The 11,892-nt window shown below is 41.8% G+C and overlaps 1 long non-coding RNA gene across 1 annotated transcript; it reads right to left on the bottom strand.

The window, feature by feature from the left end:
* Window positions 1-1,749: 1,749 nt before the first annotated feature.
* Window positions 1,750-3,352, bottom strand: LOC118414875. The gene is made up of 2 exons (XR_004831031.1): window positions 3,083-3,352; window positions 1,750-2,001 (listed from the first exon to the last, which is right to left on the bottom strand). It is a non-coding gene; the product is annotated as an uncharacterized LOC118414875 (long non-coding RNA).
* Window positions 3,353-11,892: the final 8,540 nt, after the last annotated feature.

Here is an 11,892-nt window from a genome sequence, read left to right as displayed (position 1 = left end):
ATCCGCATCGGATAGGCTATGTATGTTATTATATTCTAGACGGAAAACAGTTGTGTTCAATGGTATGTTGGTGGGAACGTCCATGAGCCCCCGTCTGTTACAGTCAACCTCCCCGTCAGTCCCACACTCACATGTCTCAGGACAGGTGAAGACGGCCGTGTCTGTGACGACCCACAGGAGACCGAGGACACTGACTGCAGCAGCTCCGCACGTCACACGGCTCCACTGCATGCTGCTACTGCTGCAGGGACAAGACCAACAGATGTGCAAACTAGTATCCTATTTGTCCTGAATTAGTCCTCGGCCCCTCCGTTATGAAGTGATGCGGAAATCGTCTGGAGCCTAAAGTCACCTATGCGCTGAGACGACCGCATTAAGCGGGCGTCCAAAAACCGCGCAAAGCAGAAAACTTGTCGAGGGCTGGGCGGGTGGGTCGCTTCAGGCTCCAGACGTAGCCGGAGGGCCACAGGAGGACTGACAGTTTGACATCTCTTAGTATTGTGGGGTCAAAGGGCAACTTTCGGGACCAATGACTAATCAGGTTAAATAGTATCCTATTTGTCCTGAATTAGTCCTCGGCCCCTCCGTTATGAAGTGATGCGGAAATCGTCTTCCGCCTTTGCCCTCTCTGACTTTGGAGCCTTTCCTCTCCTGTCCCCTAATACCTCTCTACAAAGATACTTCCTTAAGGTACCTTCTCGCTCCTTTCCTCTCCCTGTCTACTCTTTCAAATCACTCCCTGTCTTTATCCCTCTCTCATCTTCCCATCCTTATCTTCGCTCTATCACCCTTCCTCTCCCCTTACTCATATGATTCCTTTCTTACTCCTCTCGACTTGTCCCCCTCACTCATCTTGCTCTTCTTTGAACTTTTATCACTAACGTTACATAAACCACACATTCCTAAGTATTCACACTCGTTTTCCCAACACTGATCATACCCACTCCAAATTTACACAGCGATTCAAACATGAAGGAAAAACAGACATAACTGAACCGTGCTCTGTACTGCATCTGGTAAGTCATCACTGTGCGACACAAAAATCATTTATACACAGACGCACATCAGGCTGCTCACTTCTGTCCTCAATGCCCGTTTCCCGCGCACACCCTTTAGCCAGGCCTCAGTCCGGCGACGATACTTACGCACTTCCGCCTAGCAAATTATCCAGCCTCCCGCGGAAACCCATCGCACTGGATTTAGTTACAAAATGTCATGGAAGAACGTACATGACTTCCCGAATCATTCAGCCTTCCGCGGAACCCCTTCGCGCTGAATGATGTCACAGCAAATCACGAAAGAAAATAAACGAGCACAATTTCTCGGATCGTCCAGCCTTCCGCGGAAACCCTTCGCGCTGGATAACGTCACACCATGCTGAAAATACGACTGCACACTTGTCGGGTCATTCAGCTTACTGCGGAACCCCGTCGCACTGAATGATATCTTGCTGTGCTATAAAAAAGGCGTCAAACCAAAGACGTTCTTGGTCAGACCAATCTCAAAACAGGGTTACTCGATTAGTTCCTAACCATCCAGCATCCCGCGGCACCCCATCGCACTGGAAAACGACATGTCAAAATCCATCAAGAAAAATAGGGGAAAAAATGACTTACAGTCCGTTCCTTGAGCTGTCGGCGGGGTTAGCTGAACTGACCGGCAGGGGCTGGGCGGTGTCGGGGACCGGAGCGCCAGTCGACCCTGATCCTCTGACCGCTGTCCCTTGTAGCACTGTGCCCTGAAGCCGCCTCCTCAGGTTCCCTGGTATTTATTATCTCACAACTTTATTCAGTACAAAGAAAACATGGTTCACAACATAAAACATCACAGCCTAACAGGTTCCCTGGCGCGTCTTGACCCCTCTCTGCTGCTAAAGCTTGTGCAGGCCACCAACGGGTCCTATCGGGCCGCACATCTGGCGAGGTTGATGATGGCGTGTCCCGGAGCTGGGTGGTGGTGTGTCCCTCGCATCCCTGTTGTTGGAGGGGGAGAGCGTCAGACCTGTATGAACAACACGTGAACCATGAGACAGTGGGGAGGGACGGGCGCCCGGCACTGAGGTCCGGTCCCAGACAGACAAGTCTAAAACAAACGCATCTTCCACACCGCCCAGCCCCCCCACATGCGAGCGAGCCGCGTTACGTGGCGTAAGGCTGGGTCACGCGCGCCCACAACATCCAAACGCGCCTTACAGATACACACTCATACACATGCAAATCAAACTCCAAACTAATGCAAAATATTAGCGGAAACCCCATACACAGCCTCGACGTTCAATCTAGGAAAGCAAAAGAAAATTCTACCTTGCCAAAACAGAAATGACACCCAAATCGTACCGACTGCAGCCTTCGAAGCTCAGAGGGGTTGGCTGAACGCTACGACAAGCTCTCTCAGCGGGTGACGTCTGATCCTGAAAACAAAGAACCAGGAGGGGGGGGGGGGTTCGCCATCTTGCCTCCTGGAACATGCCATCGTCGTTCTCTGTTCCTGCCTGAAATATTCACGAAAATCAAAAAATGACATCAAAATCTGGAAACTCTCGTTCTGCTCCACACCTCAACAATAAAAGCCAACACCCACAGCTTTCCTTCGCGGAGGATCACTATGGATACAAAAACATAACCAGGACAAAAGAAATTCGAGAGAACCACCATCTGCCATGTGGGCACCAACTATCTGCTTGGAGTAGCTGTCGGACCCTGCTAAAACATTCACAAAGGCACGAAAACACACAAGAATCAGTCAGCTTCACGCAGAACAAAACGCCAGCCTGAACGAAAAAGGCGTCCTAAACTCGTCCCGGCCTAAGAAGGAAAAAAGGCTTGAAACTGTAACGAAAATGGCGTAAAGCAGTCACCCCTGCACTCCGGAACATTCCTCCCTCAAAAATCAAGTATTCATATGCAAAAAACAACAGACAACGCAAGGATTAAAATGATATAGCTGGCAGCCGGAATTCCAAGCCGTGCTAGAAAGGAAACACAAACAGCGAGAACCATAATCAGTAAAGGCCGCTCCGAACCTCTAACGAAGCACACACAGGAGTAAAGAGACGAGAGAAACACACGAAAAAAGTACCGACCGACCGCGGAACCAAATCAAACCTTCCGTGGAAAGAACGTGTCCTCCCGAGGGTAATCAAAACGTGACCGCCAAGGCCTCGAGCCGTAGCGTGCTTCCCTGCGGCGTCGAAAAACCAACATCACCGCTGGGCAGGTTTTCTGCTTTGCGTGGTGAGCAGAAGTGGAGGGGTCCGTCGTAGACGAGGACCACAGGAGGACTGACAGTTTGACATCTCTTAGTATTGTGGGGTCAAAGGGCAACTTTCGGGACCAATGACTAATCAGGTTAAATAGCTGGTACAATAACACTAGACTGTGCAGATTTGTTGTGACAATATTCTAATATTGTCCTACATTTCAATATTGTCACAGCAAATCTGCACGGTCTAGTTTTATTGTACAGTCTGGTGTTAAAATAGTCTAGTACTGATTAGCTGAGAAAAATTCCAGACTATAAGGATTTGCTGGTACAATAGAATGAGAATGTGCTCATTTGCAGGGACAATAACACTAGACTGTGCAGATTTGCCGGTACAATAAAAGTAGACTGTGCAAATTTGCTGGGACAATATTAACCCCAGACTGTACATATTTGCTGTTACAGTAAAACTAGACTGTGCAGATTTGTTGGGACAATATTAACACCAGACTGTACATATTTGCTGTTACAATAAAACTAGACTGTGCAGATTTGCTGTGACCATATAAACCTCAGACTGTACAGATTTGCTGGTACAATAAAACTAGACTGTAAAGATTTGCTGTGACCATATAAACCCCAGACTGTACAGATTTGCTGGTACAATAAAACTAGACTGTGCAGATTTGCTGTGACCATATAAACACCAGACTGTACAGATATGCTGTTACAATAAAACTAGACTGTGCAGATTTGCTGTGACCATATAAACCCCAGACTGTACAGATTTGCTGTTACAATAAAACTAGACTGTAAAGATTTGCTGTGACCATATAAACCCCAGACTGTACAGATTTGCTGGTACAATAAAACTAGACTGTGCAGATTTGCTGTGACCATATAAACCCCAGACTATACAGATTTGCTGGTACAATAAAACTAGACTGTGCAGATTTGCTGTGACCATATAAACACCAGACTGTACAGATATGCTGTTACAATAAAACTAGACTGTAAAGATTTGCTGTGACCATATAAACCTCAGACTGTACAGATATGCTGTTACAATAAAACTAGACTGTAAAGATTTGCTGTGACCATATAAACCCCAGACTGTACATATTTGCTGTTACAATAAAACTAGACTGTAAAGATTTGCTGTGACCATATAAACCTCAGACTGTACAGATTTGCTGTTACAATAAAACTAGACTGTAAAGATTTGCTGTGACCATATAAACCCCAGACTGTACAGATTTGCTGGTACAATAAAACTAGACTGTGCAGATTTGCTGTGACCATATAAACCCCAGACTGTACAGATTTGCTGTTACAATAAAACTAGACTGTAAAGATTTGCTGTGACCATATAAACCTCAGACTGTACAGATTTGCTGTTAACTGCTCAGAGTAGCTGGGACAATAACACAAGATAATACAGATTCGCGGTTACAAAAAAAAAAACTAGACTCTGCAGTTTTACTGGGACAATATTACCACACCAGATTTCACATATAAGCTGGGACAACAATACCAGACAGTTCAGATTTGCTGTTACAATAAAACTAGACTGTGCAGATTCTCTGGCCAGGGACACTATTAACACCAGATTGTACAGTTGTGCTGGTACAATAAAACTAGACGGTACGGTCTCTGGTTAAAGTGTCCGTAAAAGTCAAACTTCTGCAAGTACCCGGCCACTTAGTTTCCATAGAAGAACAGAAGACTAATTCCTGTTTTTTTTTCGGCAACAGTGTCCCGCAAATTTTACCATACGGTGAGTCAGTTCCTGGGATAGCTGTGGAAGACTTCCATATATGGTTTTGAGTGTAGCATGTTGAGTCCATGATATGTTCTGTGCTCTGCGAAGTAACTTTGAGAAAGTCCCATCTAATCTGTTCTTGAGTTGACAAGTAAATGTCCAGGTTTCCGCACCAGAAAGCAAAATAGGTTCAACTAAAGTAGTGAACACTTGTACCTTCAATTTGTTAGGGATACTAGACTTCCAATTTTTGTCCAATTTGTTGCTTGCCTCTCGTGCTAGGTCTTTCCTAGTTTCAAAGTCCTTTTTAGGACACATGATGTAGTAGCCAAAATATCAACCCTTTGTAAATATTCCCCGGATAAGGATCTGAGTTCCAGTGGTACAATAATTATTTTCACTCCGCGTACCGTAGGTACGCTTCGAGTGAAAATATTGTTTTCATACGGTTTCTTCTTTCTTTCTTTCTCCTGTCGCGACCTTTAAAGTGATTCCTCTCCGTCGTTCCTGGACCAAATGGCCTGAAATTTGGCACAAGGGTACAGTGGGCCAATACCCAGACCCGTTTTTCTCATTTTTTTGATAGATACCTTTACAATGATTTTAGGGATGTTTTAAGGTCATTTTCTGGCCCGGCTGTATATTCATGTCTCCCGTGCCCAGGTATTACGTCCAGATGACTTGAAAGTTGGTATGATACTGCGTGAGATACTTATTAAAAGGACCCCGGTATTATTTTTGGCCAAACGTCACTTCAAAATCATTTAAAAGCCAATTTGGCGGGGTATCTACGCATATTTTCACCAAGCTCGCGTTTCGCGCGTGTAACCATATATGGTCACGTTTGCACGTGCGTCCGTTGCACCATATATGGTTATGGACGTTTCCGCGCGTGACGTAAGCTGTTTACCTGCAGCTGTGCATTGTGGCTAATAGAATTTAGAAGGGAACCAATATGCGCCCGACACTTAGCGGAAGCGATGACCTGATTGGTCAGCTCGGGTACAGCCAATGAGGAAGGGTTTTTCAACTTAGCGGCTGGGAGTACATATATGTCGCCGGGAAGAAGTCCGTAAAAAGGAAGCATGACAAAAAGCATGCAAAACATTTAGATATGCAAAACAGACTCCGTGCAAACATACAGTCGCTAATTAGCTTTGTTCATCAATATAATGTATTAGCTGATTAACTCTTAGTATAAAAACAGAATGCGATCCTTTTTGTCTGAATACAATGTGCATACATTTATATGTATTTGTAATGATAATGTAATTGCAGTGCAGCCATGATATCCAATTGGATTTTTTTTTAAATTGCACTTCGCTAAAAACGGCTAATAAGCATATCTTGGTAAAGAGTTAAAAGTGTAGTGCAGTTTGTTTGGAGAGGTCTGCTAGTATGAAGATTAGTTATGCTTGTGACAACCTTGAATAAGTGCAGTAATTGCCCTTGCCTTGTGTAAATAAGCAGGAAAACTTTAATCATAACCACGCTATTGTCTGCTGTGGGTACGTAATACCAACGTTTAGGGTCGCATAACGTGTTGCATCTGTAGAAAATTTCCGTTTGTGACATTATTTTTTTTTTCTTGAAGTAAAACGGTGCTTGCTTTGTTAATGTGTGAAACATTAGCATGCTGTGTGCGTGTTGTAATAAAGAAATAAAAGTTTGATTACCGTACAGTACTCACATTGGATTTTTCAAGTTCAATTTTGGAAAAGTCCATTTTTGCATAAAGGCGAGAGCGGAGTGAAAATAGCTGAATTTGCTCCTAAGCAAATACCGGCCTTTCTAGTGTTACTGATTAACTCTGTCTTAGATTCGTTGCAATAGAGGCCTACAAGGGATGCAGATTCTTGTAGAGATTGAAGCAAAGTTTCTGCATTTTTGGTTTGTTCAGCAACTAGTGCAAGATCATCTGCAAAGTCCAGATCAGTGAGATATGGGGCAGGATATCTTTGACTTCTTCGTGGTTTGATTTCTATACCTTTGTATATCATTATAAACACCTCATACGTATACCTCCATGAAATATTTAGAGCTTTTGTAAATTTCATGCAATTAACTAACACATTAACATAATTTATGCATGGTGTTGTTCATCATCGACTAAGTAACGTACACATATCACAGTTATAAAATTCCCATCAATCAATTATCTAACACCCCGAAACTGGGACCATATCTTGTTCAGAACACGAGAAAGCAAACCTAAAATTTACGCTGCAGTACCAAGAAAAGCCGCTATCTAAAGCCAAAATCTAATAATTTTCAGCTTCCATAACACTATGAACACACCAAGTATGAAACCAATCCGTTTAGCACTTCTTGAGTTATCTCGTTTACACACAGACACACAGACAAACGCATGGTAAAATATAACCTCCTTGACATTTCATGGGGGTAACTAGACCGTACAGATTTGTTGGGACTAGGGCTGGGTACCGGTACAGAAAATGCAGGTCCAGGTCCGGTTCAGGTCCAGAGGATTAGGTCCAGGTCCGGACCTGAACCTGGTTAGTAGTAGAACAGCAGTACTATGTCATTGATGTGAAATTTTGGAGAGCTAGATTCAAACACAGGTTTCTATGAGTGTTTAAACTGTAGATGGGAATGATAGCTATCTATACGCAAACAACTAAGGAAGGAAACGGGTATGTAACAATACACCATTTTTTTTTAAATTCTGGGACGTACTCTTACTTATCTAAGACAATAAACACTGGTTCTTTAGCTTTAATCTAATATTTGTGCTGTTTGCGTCATGAGTAGGTAGTGATGCTTTCATGATAAGGTAGTCACAGCTTCCAAGTTCCAATATTGAACAAACTAAATGCTAAATGATGGTACTTAAGTCTTCTAATACCATGCCCGTAGCAGGGGGGGGGGGGTCTTCGGAAGAAACCCCTCACACACACACACGCGCGCGCGCGCTGGAAGATCCGCTTTTTCGCGCGTAAAGGTCCACTTTTTCACTCGTGAAGGTCCGCTTTTTCATGTCCAAGATGTTTCCATGTTTCCACGCAATTGTACATGTAAGTGTAAATTTGTGGAAATAAGTGTAAAGTGGCAAGTGTAAATTTAGGCCACTGCAAGTGTATACATGTGTCGCATCACTAGCTACTTATCAAAGTTATATACATGTAGGATAGCTACTGTTGACACTTACTCAAAACTACCTTAACTGACATCTCCGTCTATTGATGCATCCTTTAACCGTTTTAACTTTCGACATATTATTTACAGCTGCATGTAGCAGCTCTGTTTGGCCGTAAAATATTATTAGTCTTGGTCTTGGACCGAATACGGCCAGTAGCAATTGCCTGTTACTGACGTGAATTTCTGATTCGGTCCACAGATTTTTTTCGGGTCCGATTTTTTCGGACCGGTCCAAGAAGAAAACCGGTTTTGTACCGGTACACTTTACCGATACCCAGACCTAGTTGGGACCATATTAACCCCAGACTGTACAGATCTAATGTTGCAATAAAACTAGACTGTGCACATTTTAAGGGAAAACTAGAGTTCGGCGACCTCATACATCCATGAAATTTTTAGAGCTTTTGTAAATTCCATGCAATTCCATACATCGACATAATTTATGCATGGTGTTGTTTATCATTGACTAACGTACACATGTCACAATGATAAAATTCCCATCATTTATCATAAAGTGGGTTTGCAATTTTTACATAAATTATGAAAATAAGTTCCTCATCGCCATATTTGGTATCTGCTTATGAGTCATGGCCATCCGTGCAACCAGCACGCCCGGATGATGATGATGACCCTTATATTCCACATATCATTATTAACATGTGTTACATTTATTGAAGTCCAGTTATTGAAAACAATGGAATTATACTGTAATATACAATTTCGTCATTAATTATGCAAATTACCTCCTCAGTTCCATAACATGACTTTTTTGTATATCATTATAAACATCTTTTCCTAAGGTACCCGCATTCCTAATATGATGCCAATCCATCAATCCTTTCTGCAGTTATCCTCTTTGGAATGTCTTGACAAAAACGCCCCTGCAGTTCCAAAATTGAATGTTAGGGGGCTGAAACCTGCCCCACTCTTTTATGACACTAGAAGCTATCTACCACCTAAATATCAAAACCATGTCACGTCCGGGACAAGAGATACATTGGAAAAACTGCTGTGATAGAATATTCTCATTAATCATGCCTTATACCTCCATGAAATATTGAGAGCTTTTGAAAATTTCATGCAATTGACTAACACATTAACATAATCTATGCATGGTGTTGTTCATCATTGACTAACGTACACATATCACAATTATAAAAATCCCATCATTAATCATAGAGCGGTTTTGCAAATTCAACATAAATTATGCAAATAAGTTCATCATTACCATATTTGGTTTCTGCTTATATTCATCAATCAATCAATCAAAAATGGTTTATTATAAAACAAGTTTCTGGCAGCCAGGAGCTGAATTGTGTCTTGTTGTACATAGAATCTCATTTAAGATTGCTTATTACGACATACATACATAATCACTAAAACATGATTAAACTTCAAAACTAGTAATCAGAACTAATGATCATTGGCGAGCATGGCTGTTACAGTGGATATTTCATATAAAATGAATAGAAATACTATTCCACCTATCGTAATTAACATTTATTGAAGTCCAGTTATTGCAAGCAATGGAATTATAAAATTTACTCATTAATTATGCAATCTAAGTCCTCATTTGCATAAGTTACTCATTATATATAAACATCTTTGCACAAGAAAACCTGCATGCGTAAAGTGATGCCAATCCGTCAATCCTTTCTGCAGTTATCCTCTTTGGAATGTCTTGACAAAAACGCGCCTGCAGTTTTGAAATTAAATGTTAGGGGGCTAAAACCTTCTTCACTTTGTCATGACACTGCAAGCTATCTACCAGCCAAATGTCAAGACCATATCACGTCCTGGACAAGAGATACATAGAAAAAACTGCTATGATGGAATATTCTCATTAATCATGCAAATTTCCTTGTATTTTGCATAATTAGTATGTCATTTTGTACAACATTGTCTAATGTATCTACATACCAAAAATCATGCAAATCCGTTGTTCCGTTCTTGAGTTATCGCCTTCGGAAGGTCTCGGACAATGCAACCCACGGACTTTTCAGGAAATAAGACAAATCTATGCTCAGCTAGAACGATCACCAAGCAATAGGGAGCAAAAGTTAGGTAGACAACAGCGCACTTCCGGCCTGTAACACCACCCTTCCGCCAACTCCGGTCAGATTTGAACTCCGACCAGAAGTTTTTGACAAAAATGCCACTGCTATCCCAAACCTAGACGCTAGGGGGTCCAAACTGATTTCACTTCCTGAGCACAGGAGCTATCTAACACTTCAAAATCGTGACCATAGCTTGTTCAGAACACGAGATAGCAAACCCAGAAGTTGCGCTGCAGTACCAAGGGAAGCCGCTAAAGGGGCCCGAAATCTAATCATTCCCAGCTTTCATCACACACTACCAACACACCAGGTATAAAAACAATTTAATCAGCCGTTCTTGACTTATCTTGTTTACACACAGACACACAGACAGACACACAGACAGCTGACAGACAAACACAGGGTAAACAAGAGTTCGGAGACCTCATACCTCCATGAAATATTCTGATTATGCAAATGATTTGCATATCTGCATGATGTATGCTTAGTTATATACACCTTTGCATAACTTACACAGGTCACAATGTTGACAATCCAATCATTTACTACATTTACTACATGAATTAGGACGCATTTACATTCATTATGCAATAATTGGTATCTGCTTATCCTTCACCTGTCACAAATTACATATGTTACATGTATTTAAGTCCTATAATGAAAAATACTGGAAATATAGAATTTCCTCATTAAAGATGCAAATTAAGTCCAAATTTTGCACTTCATTATGTACATCTCTGCCAAACATACCTATATGCTTTAAACAATTTTATACATACATATACGGCCCCCCGAAAAGATACAACAACAATCATTGATACTTATAAACGGTAACTTATGAATTGATACTTATAAACGTTTATAAAGCGGTAATTAATCTTCGTTCATTGAGTGCTACAGTCACTTTTGATTACTGTATTATCGCATGGGATTTACATTGTAAACCGTGTCTATCAGTCAAATATTAAAAGACGGGCCAAACATCAACAAAACGGCCACATCACCTACTCAAACTCACTCACTCACTCACTCACTCACTCACTCACTCACTCACTCACGGCCCGTAACCTCAGTGGTCGTAGGGGCTCCCCGACATGCATACACAACATAACACAAGTACAAAAACAACCTAACTCAAAACAAAATCCGCCACATCAGTGGAGGCAAGTTCATCTAAATTTAACGAGCTAAAAGACAGCCATCTGTGGACTTAGATACCTATGATGACTTGTACACGTACCTTGCATATGGAGTTTCATGTTGATAGATTTATTAGGACTCGATGTATCTGTATATCTGTTATATTTTTCTACCTAAGTACCTACCTAGTCCCTGGACTCGTTGGGGTGTGGGGGTGTGGGCGGGGGGGTCGTTGGGGGGGGGGGGTGGGGGTGAGCAAGGTAGTTATATTATATCTGACCCTTACCTCCCTCATGACCTCAATTAAAATTAGATTTGAGCTTCTCATGAATAAATTAATTTTGTCTCTATTTGGTTTTGGACAGACAATGACAATGCAGCACTGCACTGAAGTTAGTAACTTATATTAAAACTCTAGGCCGCTACTGCAACAAATGGAAATTATCAGTGAATCTAAATAAGACAAAAATTATTGTATTTAACAAAAAGGGACATATGTTTTCAAATGTCAAATTCCACTTACTCAACAATAGTTTCCTCTTACAGCTATTTAGGAGTGGTGTTTACAGCTGG

This window comes from Branchiostoma floridae, chromosome 4 (genome assembly GCF_000003815.2).
Source record: "Branchiostoma floridae strain S238N-H82 chromosome 4, Bfl_VNyyK, whole genome shotgun sequence".
NCBI classification, from domain to species: domain Eukaryota; kingdom Metazoa; phylum Chordata; class Leptocardii; order Amphioxiformes; family Branchiostomatidae; genus Branchiostoma; species Branchiostoma floridae.
Note: the sequence above shows the minus strand (reverse complement) of the source record. Positions and strands in the feature narration are given on the sequence as shown.